General features: G+C 30.3%; 2 protein-coding genes across 9 annotated transcripts in view; both read left to right on the forward strand.

Moving 5' to 3' along the window:
* Ndf (Nucleosome-destabilizing factor) overlaps positions 1 to 16,835 on the forward strand; it is a 485,637-nt gene that overhangs the window by 357,067 nt on the left and 111,735 nt on the right. The window lies entirely within an intron of this gene.
* lilli (AF4/FMR2 family member lilliputian) overlaps positions 1 to 16,835 on the forward strand; it is a 499,970-nt gene that overhangs the window by 261,833 nt on the left and 221,302 nt on the right. The window lies entirely within an intron of this gene.

Here is a 16,835-nt window from a genome sequence, read left to right on the forward strand (position 1 = left end):
TACTTTTCCAAAAGACATTAAAAATAATTCCCTTTCTAGCACCATCTCAACCTTTAACGTAATTCTATTTGACCTGATTATCGTTCGTTAACATTTATACTAAACATTACAAATAAACATCGGGAATAATCTTTCACACTTGGTTTGAACCCTACAACGAAGTCGACGACGACTTTAAATCAAAATGCGCATCATGGCAGGAGGGTAGTTGTTGCGCGATTTGTTGTTCTCATCACATAAATCTGTGAATAAAAATGTTGTTCCATTTTAAATGGTGTGAATACTTTTACGAAATATTTCATAACATAACTTCACTGAAATAGAGAGGAGGATAACTTTACAGCTTAAAGAGTTAAGTTTAATTCTCCCCCAGTATTTTAGGTGAATAAATCAAACTTCCACCCTAAGTAATGAAGAAAATTTTATATTACTTCAGAGAGGGGAATGAATATTTGTTGTTTGGCTGCCAGAAAGGTACATTTACATGGTAGTTCATTTTGTGGAGGAATAGAGAGTAGCATTGCTTGTCTAGGGATAGAGAGATAGCTTATTTCAACAACAATTGTTATTGTAACATTTGTGGGGGAGACAGGGAGTAGAATCAGTTCATCTAGAGTTCTTGAAATTATTTTCGAAAGCTCCAACCAAACCCACAAACCATCAAATGTTAAAGATGGGCCATAGTAACTGATATTTGATTTGTAATAGCCACACAAAATAAACATGAACTTCCAACATTCAATATTCACAAAGTTCTATACTCCTTCGTGCACATCTCTCTCCTCTAAGCGAAAAAGAGAATATTGTAATCATGGGTCTGACCATTCATCCATCATTTTGCGGAGGCCTTTTCACGTCTAGTGCTGCTATTCATTTTATGGGGATGATGACATTTCATTTACATGTTTCGTTTTTTTTTTTGTTGTTGTTGTTTGTCCAACTGTCTGTTGAAATGGCGCTTCAAAAATTATGGAACGAAATGTAATGTGGTAGATGGTTGGCGAACAAAATGATGTTTCATTTTAGTATCGCATCTTGTTTTAATTTTTATTTCCATTCCAATGCTATTTATTTTCTTTTTTTCTGTCCTAGAATTAAAGCTACTCTACAATTATGGCACATGGATACTCTACTGCGAGTTGCAGAAATGTGGCAAAGCTATTGGCTAACAAATTGTACACCAGAGGACGAATAAACATGTTAGAGCGAAGAGGGGGCTACATGTTTTTGCTCATTATAATTTTATTTTACAACTCGCGTTCACTGTGTATCATGTGTTCGTTATTGCATTTTTCTTAACCACAAACTGTCTTTCCACTCCACACACACACACAAAATTATTGTGGATTTCAGAATTTAATAAAAATATGGAGAAATTTAGGATATCTATCCAGCTATCCAAATGATATTTCGATTTTAATTATATTTTTTCGGCATGCCACGGCTTGCGTTTTTACCTTTTTGAATGATTTTCGGAAAGGCTAAGCTGTAGACTTTCAAAAGTAGTTCTCAGTTTGTTGAAATTGTTTACAGTTTTGGAAATATTAAACTTTTTCCAAAATAATCCATAAATAATAATAGTTATACGCACTATGGGTCATGTATTTAAATAAATTATACGCTCCGTGCGTTCCATTAATTTAAATATTCTAGTATTCAATTTGTTATTCTTAATCCACTCCAAACACACAGCATTATTGTGGATTTCAGAATTTAATAAAAATAAGAAGAAATTTAGGATTTGATTTTCTATCATAAAATATAAAAATTTGGATTTTAATTAAATTTTATCGGCATGTCCCGGCTTTGAATTTTACCTTTTTGTGTGATTCTTGAAAGCCAAAGATGTAGATTTTCAAAAGTAGTTGTCAGTTTGTTAAAATTGTTTATAGTTTCGGAAATATTAGACTTTTTTCAAAATAACTCATTAATAATAATAGTCATACGCACTATGGGTTATGTATTTATATAAATTATACGCCTCATACGTGGTTATTATTTAAATTCTGAACATTTTTATTCCTTAATCACTTTACAAATAGTAGCAATTCATTATATCCTCAGCCTCTAGACTAACGTAATAATAGTCTTAGACTCCAGGTATGTTTGGATGAACTCCGTTTCTGACAATTTGTTGTCAATTTATGAGTACAATTTTTTCGGGGGCTCTTCAATACTTTCTGAGATAATTTCCCAAAAACTCAGAAAAATATCCAGCCGGCACTTCGATTACGATAACAAAGGAATTTATATATGATTTGACTGAAACTTGCAACAAGTTTCCAGAAGGTATATATCGGACAACTTCTTCCCGTACCTCCTTCACAAAAGCTACCAATGTTCCCTTAAGTGCGGTTTCATCGAATGTAGTCCCTGTGATTCTGAATACAATAATATATTTTTTCGTGGGCACGTCCATGCTTTCTTGTGAAATGACCCAAAAACTCAGAAAAAAATCATACGGCGACCAAGTTAAATGCTGGTTGGTATGATAACTATTGAAAGGAATAGTTCCCAAAATTAGTTCCGAGAGAGCATGCGTCGCTCCAATCCTTTAATACACTTCTGGGATCTCGAAAAAATATTTTTGCTATTTGCTAGAAGAGGGCAATACTTCCTGAAATATGGGCCCCGTAAGGGGCCACTCTTTTATGTTGCCTTTGACGTTTAAAGAAGTTCGGTGACATCAAATATCGCCTATTGAACGTGAAGTTTGTAAGATTTTCAAGATAATTAATTGGAGTCTTCTTGAAGTCGAGTTTAAAGGACTTTCAGGAAGATCACTTCCAAATGTGGATTAAAAATGTACTTCGTGACGATCAATTATTGTTTGCCATGAGTGAAATTTCAAGTACCTTTCAGAAGGCAAATTATTGCCTTCTACAACTTTTTCAGATGTAATTCGAAACATTTTAGTTGTAATTCGTAACATTTTATTTGTAATTCGAGAATTCTATTTGTAATTCGTAACATTCCATTTGTAATTCGTAATATTCCATTTGTAATTCGAATTATTCCATTTGTAATTCGAGAATTCTATTTGTAATTCGTAACATTCCATTTGTAATTCGAATTATTCCATTTGAAATTCGAGTTGTTCCATTTGTAATTCGAATTATTCCATTTGAAATTCGAATTATTCCATTTGTAATTCGAATTATTTCATTTGTAATTCGAATTATTCCATTTGTAATTCGAATTATTTTATTTAAAATTACAAATCTGTAAGCATGAATTTTACGATATCTTCAGGAAGACCAATTATTGCCTTCTAAACGTGGTCTTGGAACTAGCCTTTTGGCTTTGATTTTGAACGATTTTCAGGAAGATCGATAATTATCTCAATGAATTTTAAAAACCCTAACGAAGGCATATTATTGTCTCCTAGTCATTGATTTTTAAAGATCACTAAGTAGGCAATTAGTACCACCTCGATTTACAAAGAGTTTCAAAGGCTCCAATTACTGTATTTTAAATGTGAATTTTAAAATACCTTCAGAAAAACCAATTATTGTTTCAAAACTTGGAAGTAAGTCCAATTAACGCCTTCCAAACATTAGTTTTGAACTACCTAGTGGAAGACCACTAAAAGTAGAGTTAGAAAGACGATATGATAGACCAATTATTGGCTCCGAAACATGGAAAAATATAAGCATAAAAAGTTGACGGTTCCAAGAAATCTTTTAGGGCCATGATTAGCGAAGCTTTGCCGGGAATGTCGGGATTTTGTATATGGTTGGTCTAGTTTACCCACTGGAGGATATGCATACTTGTAGCAGTATTAATGTATGGACCCCCAAACATTAGATCTAGTACATTTGATAGAAAATTTACTGTTCACTCTTCGTTTACTGTTAATAGCGGCGTTGTACGACACCCGAATGACAATGAATATTATAGTTAGGCAATTTCATGAGAATGAACGAAAATACTCCTACAGGAAAGTGGAAACGTGCTTAGCGTCAGGGTCAAGAATTAAACAGAGCATGGTATTTCAAATTCGAAGAACAAAGTAAACGATGGGACAGAATGGAAATCGCTATGCTCGCCCATACACTTTTTCGAATCTACAAAGAATTATGGGAGTTATCTGTCGTGGTTTAGCAAAGAAAAACTATCTCAAAAAGACTAACACAAAAAATGTTTTATGCAATACTAGTTGGAAATCTATTCTCATGAAAATAACTTGTCTGTATGGAATGTAAATAGCACAAAATTTTATTCATTTCGACGAAATGAAAATATATTGTAAATTCTGAAAGATTTTTTTTATTAGTGCTTGAAAATACTATAATTCGAGTAAGTGCTTTGATTAAAAATATTATTATCAGAAAACCTTCATTTGTTTTCTTTCAAAATCGTTTCGTATTTTCTCAATAGCTCTCGTATTTCGAAAGTTATGGTCATTTTAGTAAATATACTCAATAATTAATAATAATCATACGCACTATGGTTCGTAATATTAAATTATTAATAACTTTGGAACGGGATACACTATTGACAACATTTCAAAATATTTAAAATGATTTACTCAAAAAGACAAAATGTGGAAAAGGACGAATGAACCCCTTTTTGAAAGCAGATAAGGGATGGTATTTAAAATTACAAAGAAAATGAGAAACATCGAAGGGGATAAAAATCTATTTGAGGTGTATTGGACTAACTAACAAGTAATGTTTGTGTATTGAATATAAAGCGGTTGTTACTTCATTTGTACAATATTAATGACATATTTTATAATCTAAAGTGTGTTTCTGGGATTAGTCCTCAATAATAATAATATGATGTGAGTTAAAACTTGGATTGCAATTATTATTGTGACAAAAGCTTCATTTGTTTTCTTCAAAAATTCGTTGGAATTATGTACATAGCACTTGAAGTTCGAAAGTTATGAAGATTTTAATAAATATAATCAATAATTAATAATAGTCATACGCTCTATAGGCCACAATATAAAGTTATTAATTACTTTGAAACGGAATAAGCTATTGATGAAATTGAAAAAGGGTTCATATGACTTTTCTCAGAACGTCATAATGTGGAAAGGAGTTATGATGAATCCCCCTCTAGGAATGCAGATAAAGCATGGATGATATTCCAAATTATAAAGTAAATGAAAAAGATCAAAGGGGTTAGATTCTTATCGTTAAGTATTTGAGTTCGGCTTATGGGAAAATGTTCTGAATCGATTCAACAAATATGTAATTTATAAGTATTGAATAAAATGTGTTTCATATATTTTTTTTTAATTTCTACAATATTAGTTACATATCCAAAATTCTGAAAGCAATTTCTGGAAATACTCCTCGAAAATAATATGTCTCGAGTAAAATCATTGATCAACAACTTTATTATGATAAAACCTGAATGTGTTTTGTTTAAAAATCATTTGGAATTATGTAAATAGCAGTTGTTATTTGAAAGTTATAAAGATTTTGTTAAATGTACTCAATAATTAATAATAGTCATACGCACTATAGTTCGTAATATTAAATTATTAATAACATTGGCTTAGCATTGTTTCTTTACTTTTTAAATAGTAAAAGTAGCAAAAGAGGTATTTGTCAAAATTGCTCTCACGTAACAAGTTTTGCACAAAAGTAAAAGAACGGAAAAATAGTATATCTGGCAGCAATGTAAAAAAACAAACATGGCTACTTAAAAAATAACAACAAACAAAATAAATTTCACTGATTTTTATTTAGTATTTCACTGTTTTAAGTATTTTTTTATATATTTGTAGGTAAGTCAAGCTTAATCTCATATTTATTGTTTTACAAATTTAAAACTAATATGCCTGAGGATGTTAACCTAACCAGTTAACGAAACGATCATCACATAGCCGTTGATGTGTGTGTAGGACTTCGCTAGATATCAATTTTGCAATGTAATCTCCTTAGGTCATATAGCTCGATTAATTAAATGAATTAAAATATCACAAATAATGGCTTTCGCCCTAAAAAGGCAAAACTTAAAAATGCATATTCAGCTGAGCCCGGCTGGGATTCGAACCTGGGTCGTCGCCAACTAACGGACAATGTTGCTAACGGCTTAGCGTTCTGAACCACAATTCACTTAAACAAATCTTTCGATGTGAAAGACATACTTACAGCCTACAATGGAAAAAATCTATCGACTGTAATATGATGTAATATTGAAAAATTGATTTCTAGAATAGAAGGGGGACAAATGACTCGTTTTTGAAATAAAAAGCTTCAATTTGAAATTCACAAATGCAAATTTGCAATCTAGGATGTATAAATAGGGGCTACAAATGGCGAAAATTGTATAGCAACAACAACATCTAATATGCCTGAGGAAAGCGGATGATGTGTGTGTAGATTTATTTTGATTTAATAAATTTGAGCTCATAATTTAAATACATATATAAGTTCATCAACGGCATTGTACTCGTATTGTAAAGTATATTCATATCTTTATTGGAAATTATTTCAGTCTAAAAATATATATTGTTACGGAATTAGATTTAACTAATCTCCGTGTAGACGTTGTTTTATTCCCCAGTACGATTTGTACCAAATAAAACAGGGTTCGTTTTAGATTACGTTTCTACAATGCTTTATTTACTTTATTACCCTAATTCGGAATCGACTTTAATTACTAAGCACACAGCTTGTCTCTAGTTAAGCCGCCATCAGACCATCTGCTTTTTCACATGTATGAATCAGGTGTTCTGTGTATTAGTATACCCAAAGTGACAACATACATATGAAAAAGCAGATGGTCTGATGGCCGCCTTAGCACGCAGCTATTCTTTACCCGATCTCTTCAGTTCAACGCTTAAAACACAACTAACTCGCCGTTGCTGATTCCACCTGTATTTATCCCAAAATCTCCCTGTTCGAGAGTTATCCAGAATATCTGGTAACACCTCGAATCTGTGCAACGAACACACAGACGCACATTCGCACTAAGCGAACAACTATACTCACATACATGGGCGAAGATCAGTACAAGTGGACAAGCACACTAATGACGTAATTACAACAACAAACAAATGCAAGAAATACAAGAGTAGCAAACTAAACGATAATTACATGATTATGGCAAAACAAACAAAAGCACATTAATAAAAGGTAAAGTAAGAAGTAGAATGATGAAGAGAATAGTTGATGTCGCTTAAATAAAGTAACTGCGTAATAAAACTTTACGTTACAATTCAAATTTTTAAATTAACGGAAATTGAACTAAATTAACATAAACCTATCAGTTACATTCGTAACAATATATTTTCGTTTAATTAATAATTAATTTGTTTTGTGTCTTTTATACTTTCAGGTATGTACGGAATAACCATATGAAACCCCACACTTTAGTCGTAAGTAAATGCAAACACAAAAATTCCTGTTTTAAATATATTTCAAAATAAATTTTGGAATTTCGTTAATTGCACATTTACTTCTAATTTTATGGACATTTTCCTAAATACACCCAATAATTATTAATAATCATACGCCATATGGGCCAGGATATTAAATCGTTAATATCTTTTCAACGAATTAATCTATTTAAACATTTTAAAAAAGATAAGCAGTGTCTTTTTTAATGTCTACATTAAAACCAATAGGGTCCCATGGATTTCATGTGTATTGGTAATAGTAATGATAATAATAACAATAATAATAATTCCATAAGAGATCTCTCCTTCAGCCAATAATATGTTCAATTATTTCCATCATACATGACTGCTATCATGCATCGTGAGATTAGGAGCAGTGGGTTACAGTTGATTTCAATAGCACCCTAAAATTATCTTATTTACACCATCCAGTGGGTCCATTACTTCTGCAAAAATCTTTATTATGCTATTACACTGAAAACTACAAGTTAATTTTTATACCAATAATAAATAAAGTTGTTTCATTCAACAAATGTAGAAGTTAGTATAAGAAGTTTTTCTCAGGATTTCCTTAAAAAACTATGACGTTAGTGTATTAGACGGGGAAAATAAAATGTTTCTGCCAAGCAGTGCCATTGCAAATATTTTTGTGAAGAAATCTACATATCTTCCCTGCAAAATTCATTTTTAATTTCTTTGATTGCACATTTACCTCAAATGTTACAGGCATTTTGGTAAATATAATCAATAATTAAAAATAGTCATACGCACCATGGGCCAAGATATTAAATCTTTAATAACTTCTCAACGAGTTAAACAATTTCAAAAATTTAAAATGAAAAACAATGTTCGTTTCAACATCTAACAAATATGAGAAACAAAAGTTTTCTTCAAATTTGTTAATTACTCAAAAACAATCTTGAGAGATGGGTTTGAAAGAATTTTTATAATATTTTAAGTGACAAATAGTGTTCTAATCCTTATAAGAAAAAGTTTTGTCACAAAATTAATTACAAATAATTACAAATGATTGTAATATTTCCTTTTCTCGCTAATTTCCACAAAACTAACGACCAACCACTAAACACCAGACGTGCTTTGTTGTCTGTCTCCTTGTTAATGGAACTTTTTATTTAAATAGAACAACGTTTTTTCCCTCTTTCTTTTTGTATTAAATAATTTTCCTTTTTTTATTCTCATTTTCCACATTGCATTCCCTTTTACCACTTCATTATTATACATTTCATAAGACGACGAACAAAAAAAATGTTGTCACATTTATATATATCAAAGCCTTTTCTGTACATTCTTATTCTTTTGCATAATTGAACAAGTTTCCTTTCAAAGAAAGGAGAATTGCAGTCGGCACATAACGTTTACTATGTCATTTCAAAAGAAATAAGAAAAAAAAAACAGCATCAACAATCAAGGGAAAATATTCTACTCCTTAAAAGTTTTTCTCACTTTTTCTCATAAAGAAAAAAGACGGAAAAATTACAAATGAATTGTCTTGGCATGAAGTCGTCAAATAAAAATTACTTTTCTGGCTTGTTGAGGTTTAAGCTGGCTGGTCGTTTTTTTTTCTAAAAGCCGGTTTTTTTTTTCTTTATCTTCCACTTGTGTGGTAAAAGGGGCTAGCTGTGGGCGCAGAGGATGTTGACATTCCTTTTGTTATTATCATCATCGTCATTGGCAAGTTGAATGATGTTTGGGTATGAGAAGGAGATTCCCCAGACACTTGATGCTGAACAGCTACCGAAACACGCACACAAACCCATAAAATGCAAAACAAAAAATGTGTACGCATTTATATCCATTTCAATTTCATTCATTTATTTGTTAGCTTCTGCTCTCTGTTCACTGACTGAAAGACTGTCTGCCTGCCTGCTGGCCTACCTTGCCTAAATGTCTGCCCACCAAGCAACCCAAACCAGCCAGCCAGCCATTAGGCAAGCTAGCCAACCAACCATCCAGCCTGCTTGTCTTGCTTATTGTACCATGCTGTGTAAATTGCATTGTTTGCATTTTCTCTCTGTATTTTACTTTCCCCTTCATTCGCTCTCTCTCTCTCCTCTACTGGTACTACTCATCATCTGGTCCATTATTATTATGTTGCTATGCTTTTGATATGATATTATATGAGTATAATTTACAATCTTTACAGATAGGTATGTAGATACATACATATCTGGGATATATTTTTTATATTTTTCTGTGAATTGTAAATGGGGAAGAACCCTTCTTGTTCTAATTTCGCAACTGAAGTCATCCATGATGTGTGTATAGCGAAAAGTTGCTGACAGTTCAAACATTGTGTTGCATTTTCGCCGTAGGGGATCTGCGTTAGCTTTGATTAAAATAGCAAAGGGTTGCTGTGCTGGGATCTTTAATTTGTTCCCTTCAAAATTCATTTTAAATTTTCTTCAAATCACATGTACTTCGAAAGTTATGACCATTTTTATAAATTTACTCAATAATTAATAATAGTCATACGCACTATGGACCGTCATATTAAATCGTACATAACTGCTGAACGACTTGTGATATTTTAACGGTTTAAATTTACAAGTAATTATCTATTCAAGATTTACAAAAGGAAAAACACTCTAAAGATCTCAAACACAAGGACAGCCTCTGCTATCTAATAAAAATTTCTTCAACAATATTTTTCTAGATGGACATATGAAGTTTTCATCAATTGCTTTAGATTTGTTTGATGAACTATAAGACTCATGACCGTGGAACGGAACCTTAATGTGTTTTCTTACATATTCAATTGGAATTATGTTAAAGTCCCACGTACTTCAAAAGTTATGACAATTAATATAAATTTACTCAATATATAATAATAGTCATACGCACCATGGGACACAATATTCAATCCTTCATAACCTTTAAACGAATTGTGATATTTAAACGGTATAAATTTTCAAATAACCCTGACCAATAAACGTGGATTTTTTTTTTAAGTAATTGTTGAAGGACTCTCTGACCAATAAACATGGATTTTTTTAAATAATTGTTGAAGGACTCTCTGACCAATAAGCGTGCATTTTTTTAATAATTTTTGAAATACTCTATACCAATTTGCGTGGATTTTTTTAGTAATTTTTGAAGGACTCTCTGACAAGTAAGAGTGGACTTTGTTAATAATTTTTGAAGGACTCCAATTAGGGTCGATATTTTAATAATTTTTGAAGGACTCTCTGACCAATAAGTGTGGATTTTTATTAATTTTTGAAATACTCTATGACCAATTTGCGTAGATTTTTTTAATAATTTTTGAAGTACTCATCTGACCAATAAGTGTGAATTTTTTAAAAATTTTGGAAGGACTCTGACGTACATTTAAATAAGTTTTGAAGGACTCAAATAAGGTTGGATTTTTTAATAATTTTTGAAGTTTTGAGGGACACAAATAAGGTTGGATTTTTTAATAATTTTTGAAGGACTCCTCTGACCAATAAGCATGGATTTTTTAAAATAATTTTTTAAAGACTCTCTGACCAATAAGAGTGGATTTTTTAAAATAATTTTTGAAAGACTTTCTGAAAAAAAAGCGTGGATTTTTTTAAATAATTTTTGCTTATTGTACCATGCTGTGTAAATTGCATTGTTTGCATTTTCTCTCTGTATTTTACTTTCCCCTTCATTCGCTCTCTCTCTCTCCTCTACTGGTACTACTCATCATCTGGTCCATTATTATTATGTTGCTATGCTTTTGATATGATATTATATGAGTATAATTTACAATCTTTACAGATAGGTATGTAGATACATACATATCTGGGATATATTTTTTATATTTTTCTGTGAATTGTAAATGGGGAAGAACCCTTCTTGTTCTAATTTCGCAACTGAAGTCATCCATGATGTGTGTATAGCGAAAAGTTGCTGACAGTTCAAACATTGTGTTGCATTTTCGCCGTAGGGGATCTGCGTTAGCTTTGATTAAAATAGCAAAGGGTTGCTGTGGTGGGATCTTTAATTTGTTCCCTTCAAAATTCATTTTAAATTTTCTTCAAATCACATGTACTTCGAAAGTTATGACCATTTTTATAAATTTACTCAATAATTAATAATAGTCATACGCACTATGGACCGTCATATTAAATCGTACATAACTGCTGAACGACTTGTGATATTTTAACGGTTTAAATTTACAAGTAATTATCTATTCAAGATTTACAAAAGGAAAAACACTCTAAAGATCTCAAACACAAGGACAGCCTCTGCTATCTAATAAAAATTTCTTCAACAATATTTTTCTAGATGGACATATGAAGTTTTCATCAATTGCTTTAGATTTGTTTGATGAACTATAAGACTCATGACCGTGGAACGGAACCTTAATGTGTTTTCTTACATATTCAATTGGAATTATGTTAAAGTCCCACGTACTTCAAAAGTTATGACAATTAATATAAATTTACTCAATATATAATAATAGTCATACGCACCATGGGACACAATATTCAATCCTTCATAACCTTTAAACGAATTGTGATATTTAAACGGTATAAATTTTCAAATAACCCTGACCAATAAACGTGGATTTTTTTTTTAAGTAATTGTTGAAGGACTCTCTGACCAATAAACATGGATTTTTTTAAATAATTGTTGAAGGACTCTCTGACCAATAAGCGTGCATTTTTTTAATAATTTTTGAAATACTCTATACCAATTTGCGTGGATTTTTTTAGTAATTTTTGAAGGACTCTCTGACAAGTAAGAGTGGACTTTGTTAATAATTTTTGAAGGACTCCAATTAGGGTCGATATTTTAATAATTTTTGAAGGACTCTCTGACCAATAAGTGTGGATTTTTATTAATTTTTGAAATACTCTATGACCAATTTGCGTAGATTTTTTTAATAATTTTTGAAGTACTCATCTGACCAATAAGTGTGAATTTTTTAAAAATTTTGGAAGGACTCTGACGTACATTTAAATAAGTTTTGAAGGACTCAAATAAGGTTGGATTTTTTAATAATTTTTGAAGTTTTGAGGGACACAAATAAGGTTGGATTTTTTAATAATTTTTGAAGGACTCCTCTGACCAATAAGCATGGATTTTTTAAAATAATTTTTTAAAGACTCTCTGACCAATAAGAGTGGATTTTTTAAAATAATTTTTGAAAGACTTTCTGAAAAAAAAGCGTGGATTTTTTTAAATAATTTTTGAAGGACTTTCTGAACAAAAAGCGTGGATTTGTTTAAAATAATTTTTAAAGGACTTTCTGAACAAAAAGCGTGGATTTTTTTAAAATAATTTTTGAAGGACTTTCTGAACAAAAAGCGTGGATTTTTTTTAAAATAATTTTTGAAATACCCTCTGACCAATAAGCGTGGATTTTTTAATAATTTTTGAAATACTCTCTGACCAATAAGCGTGGATTTTTTTTAAAATAATTTTTGAAATACCCTCTGACCAATAAGCGTGGATTTTTTAATAATTTTTGAAATACTCTCTGACCAATAAGCGTGGATTTTTTAATAATTTTTGGAATACTCTCTGACCAATAAGCGTGGATTTTTTAATAATTTTTGAAATACTCTCTGACCAATAAGCGTGGATTTTTTATTAATTTTTGGAGCACTCTCTGACCAATAAGCGTGGATTTTTTAATAATTTTTGAAATACTCTCTAACCAATAAGCGTGGATTTTTTAATATTTTTTTAAATACTCTCTGACCAATAAGCGTGGATTTTTTAATAATTTTTTAAATACCCTCTGACCAATATTTAAAATAATTTTTGAAATACTCTGTGACCAATAAGCGTGGATTTTTTAATAATTTTTTAAATACCCTCTGACCAATATTTAAAATAATTTTTGAAATACTCTGTGACCAATAAGCGTGGATTTTTTAATAATTTTTGAAATACTCTCTGACCAATAAGCGTGGATTTTTTCAATAATTTTTGAAATACTCTCTGACCAATAACCGTGGATTTTTAAAATAATTTTTGAAGGACTTTCTGACCAATAAGCGTGGATTTTTTAAATAATTTTTGAAGGACTTTCTGACCAATAAGCGTGGATTTTTTAAATAATTTTTGAAGGACTTTCTGACCAATAAGCGTGGATTTTTTAAATAATTTTTGAAGGACTTTCTGACCAATAAGCGTGGATTTTTTAAATAATTTTTGAAGGACTTTCTGACCAATAAGCGTGGATTTTTTAAATAATTTTTGAAGGACTTTCTGACCAATAAGCGTGGATTTTTTAAATAATTTTTGAAGGACTTTCTGACCAATAAGCGTGGATTTTTTAAATAATTTTTGAAGGACTTTCTGACCAATAAGCGTGGATTTTTTAAATAATTTTTGAAGGACTTTCTGACCAATAAGCGTGGATTTTTTAATAATTTTTTAAATACTCTCTGACCAATAAGCGTGGATTTTTTAATAATTTTTGAAATACTCTCTGACCAATAAGCGTGGATTTTTTAATAATTTTTGAAATACTCTATGACCAATAAGCGTGGATTTTTTAATAATTTTTTAAATACTCTCTGACCAATAAGCGTGGATTTTTTAATATTTTTTTAAATACTCTCTGACCAATAAGCGTGGATTTTTTAATAATTTTTGAAATACTCTATGACCAATAAGCGTGGATTTTTTAATAATTTTTTAAATACTCTCTGACCAATAAGCGTGGATTTTTTAATAATTTTTGAAATACTCTATGACCAATAAGCGTGGATTTTTTAATAATTTTTGAAATACTCTATGACCAATAAGCGTGGATTTTTTAATAATTTTTGAAATACTCTATGACCAATAAGCGTGGATTTTTTAATAATTTTTGAAATAGTCTCTGACCAATAAGCGTGGATTTTTTAATAATTTTTGAAATACTCTATGACCAATAAGCGTGGATTTTTGAATAATTTTTGAAATAGTCTCTGACCAATAAGCGTGGATTTTTTAATAATTTTTGAAATACTCTCTGACCAATAAGCGTGGATTTTTTAATAATTTTTGAAATACTCTCTGAGCAATAAGCGTGGATTTTTTAATAATTTTTGAAATACTCTCTGACCAATAAGCGTGGATTTTTTAATAATTTTTGAAATACTCTCTGAGCAATAAGCGTGGATTTTTTAATAATTTTTGAAATACTCTCTGACCAATAAGCGTGGATTTTTTAATAATTTTTGAAATACTCTCTGACCAATAAGCGTGGATTTTTTAATAATTTTTGAAATACTCTCTGACCAATAAGCGTGGATTTTTTAATAATTTTTGAAATACTCTCTGACCAATAAGCGTGGATTTTTTAATAATTTTTGAAATACTCTCTGACCAATAAGCGTGGATTTTTTAATAATTTTTGAAATACTCTCTGACCAATAAGCGTGGATTTTTTAATAATTTTTGAAATACTCTCTGACCAATAAGCGTGGATTTTTTAATAATTTTTGAAATACTCTCTGACCAATAAGCGTGGATTTTTTAATAATTTTTGAAATACTCTCTGACCAATAAGCGTGGATTTTTTAATAATTTTTGAAATACTCACTGACCAATAAGCGTGGATTTTTTAATAATTTTTGAAATACTCACTGACCAATAAGCGTGGATTTTTTAATAATTTTTGAAATACTCTCTGACCAATAAGCGTGGAATTTTTAATAACTTTTGAAATACTCTCTGACCAATAAGCGTGGATTTTTTAATAATTTTTGAAATACTCTTTGACCAATAAGCGTGGATTTTTTAATAATTTTTGAAATACTCTCTGACCAATAAGCGTGGATTTTTTAATAATTTTTGAAATACTCTCTGACCAATAAGCGTGGATTTTTTTAATAATTTTTGAAATACTCTCTGACCAATAAGCGTGGATTTTTTTAATAATTTTTGAAATACTCTCTGACCAATAAGCGTGGATTTTTAAATAATTTTTGAAATACTCTCTGACCAATAAGCGTGGATTTTTTAATAATTTTTGAAATACTTTCTGACCAATAAGCGTGGATTTTTTAATAGTTTTTGAAATACCCTCTGACTAATAGGCGTGGATTTTTTAATAATTTTTGAAATACTCTCTGACCAATAAGCGTGGATTTTTTAATAATTTTTGAAATACTCTCTGATCAATAAGCGTGGATTTTTTAATAATTTTTGAAATACTCTCTGACCAATAAGCGTGGATTTTTTAATAGTTTTTGAAATACTCTCTGACCAATAAGCGTGGATTTTTTTAATAATTTTTGAAATACTCTCTGACCAATAAGCGTGGATTTTTTAATAATTTTTGAAGGACTCTCTGACAAATTAGCGTGGATTTTTTAATAATTTTTGAAGGACTCTCTGACAAATAAGCGTGGATTTTTTAATAATTTTTGAAATACTCTCTGACCAATAAGCGTGGATTTTTTAATAATTTTTGAAGGACTCTCTGACAAATAAGCGTGGATTTTTTAATAATTTTTGAAGGACTCTCTGACAAATAAGCGTGGATTTTTTAATAATTTTTGAAATACTCTCTGACCAATAAGCGTGGATTTTTTAATAATTTTTGAAATACTCTATGACCAATAAGCGTGGATTTTTTAATAATTTTTGAAATACTCTCTGACCAATAAGCGTGGATTTTTTCAATAATTTTTGAAATACTCTCTGACCAATAAGCGTGGATTTTTTCAATAATTTTTGAAGGACTCCTCTGATCAATAATCGCGGATTTTTTTAATAATTTTTTAAATACTCTATGACCAATAAGCGTGGATTTTTTAATAATTTTTGAAGGACTCTCTGACAAATAAGCGTGGATTTTTTAATAATTTTTGAAATACTCTCGGACCAATAAGCGTGGATTTTTTTAATAATTTTTGAAATACTCTCTGACCAATAAGCGTGGATTTTTTAATAATTTTTGAAATACTCTCTAACCAATAAGCGTGGATTTTTTAATAATTTTTGAAATACTCTCTAACCAATAAGCGTGGATTTTTTAATAATTTTTGAAATACTCTCTAACCAATAAGCGTGGATTTTTTAATAATTTTTGAAGGACTCCTCTGACCAATAAGCGTGGATTTTTTAATAATTTTTGAAGGACTCCTCTGACCAATAAGCGTGGATTTTTTAATAATTTTTGAAATACTCTCTAACCAATAAGCGTGGATTTTTTAATAATTTTTGAAGGACTCCTCTGACCAATAAGCGTGGATTTTTTAATAATTTTTGAATGACTCCTCTGACCAATAAGCTTTGATTTTTTAAATATTTTTTAAGGACTCTCTGACCAATAAGCTTTGATTTTTTAAATATTTTTTTAAGGACTCTCTGAGCAATAAGCGTTGAAATTAATAAAAATTTTGAATGACTCTCTGCCCAATAAGCGTATACTTTTTAAAGCGTCATCTCCCCATCGATAAATTTCATTTCTTCCGAAAATTTGTTGATTATATTCCACGCCGTTGTGTTGTTACATGTGTAGCACTCAGCAAAGCTCAGC

This window comes from Musca autumnalis, unplaced genomic scaffold (assembly GCF_047663935.1).
Source record: "Musca autumnalis isolate F117 unplaced genomic scaffold, ASM4766393v1 scaffold_2, whole genome shotgun sequence".
In the NCBI taxonomy this organism is placed as follows: Eukaryota; Metazoa; Arthropoda; class Insecta; order Diptera; family Muscidae; genus Musca; species Musca autumnalis.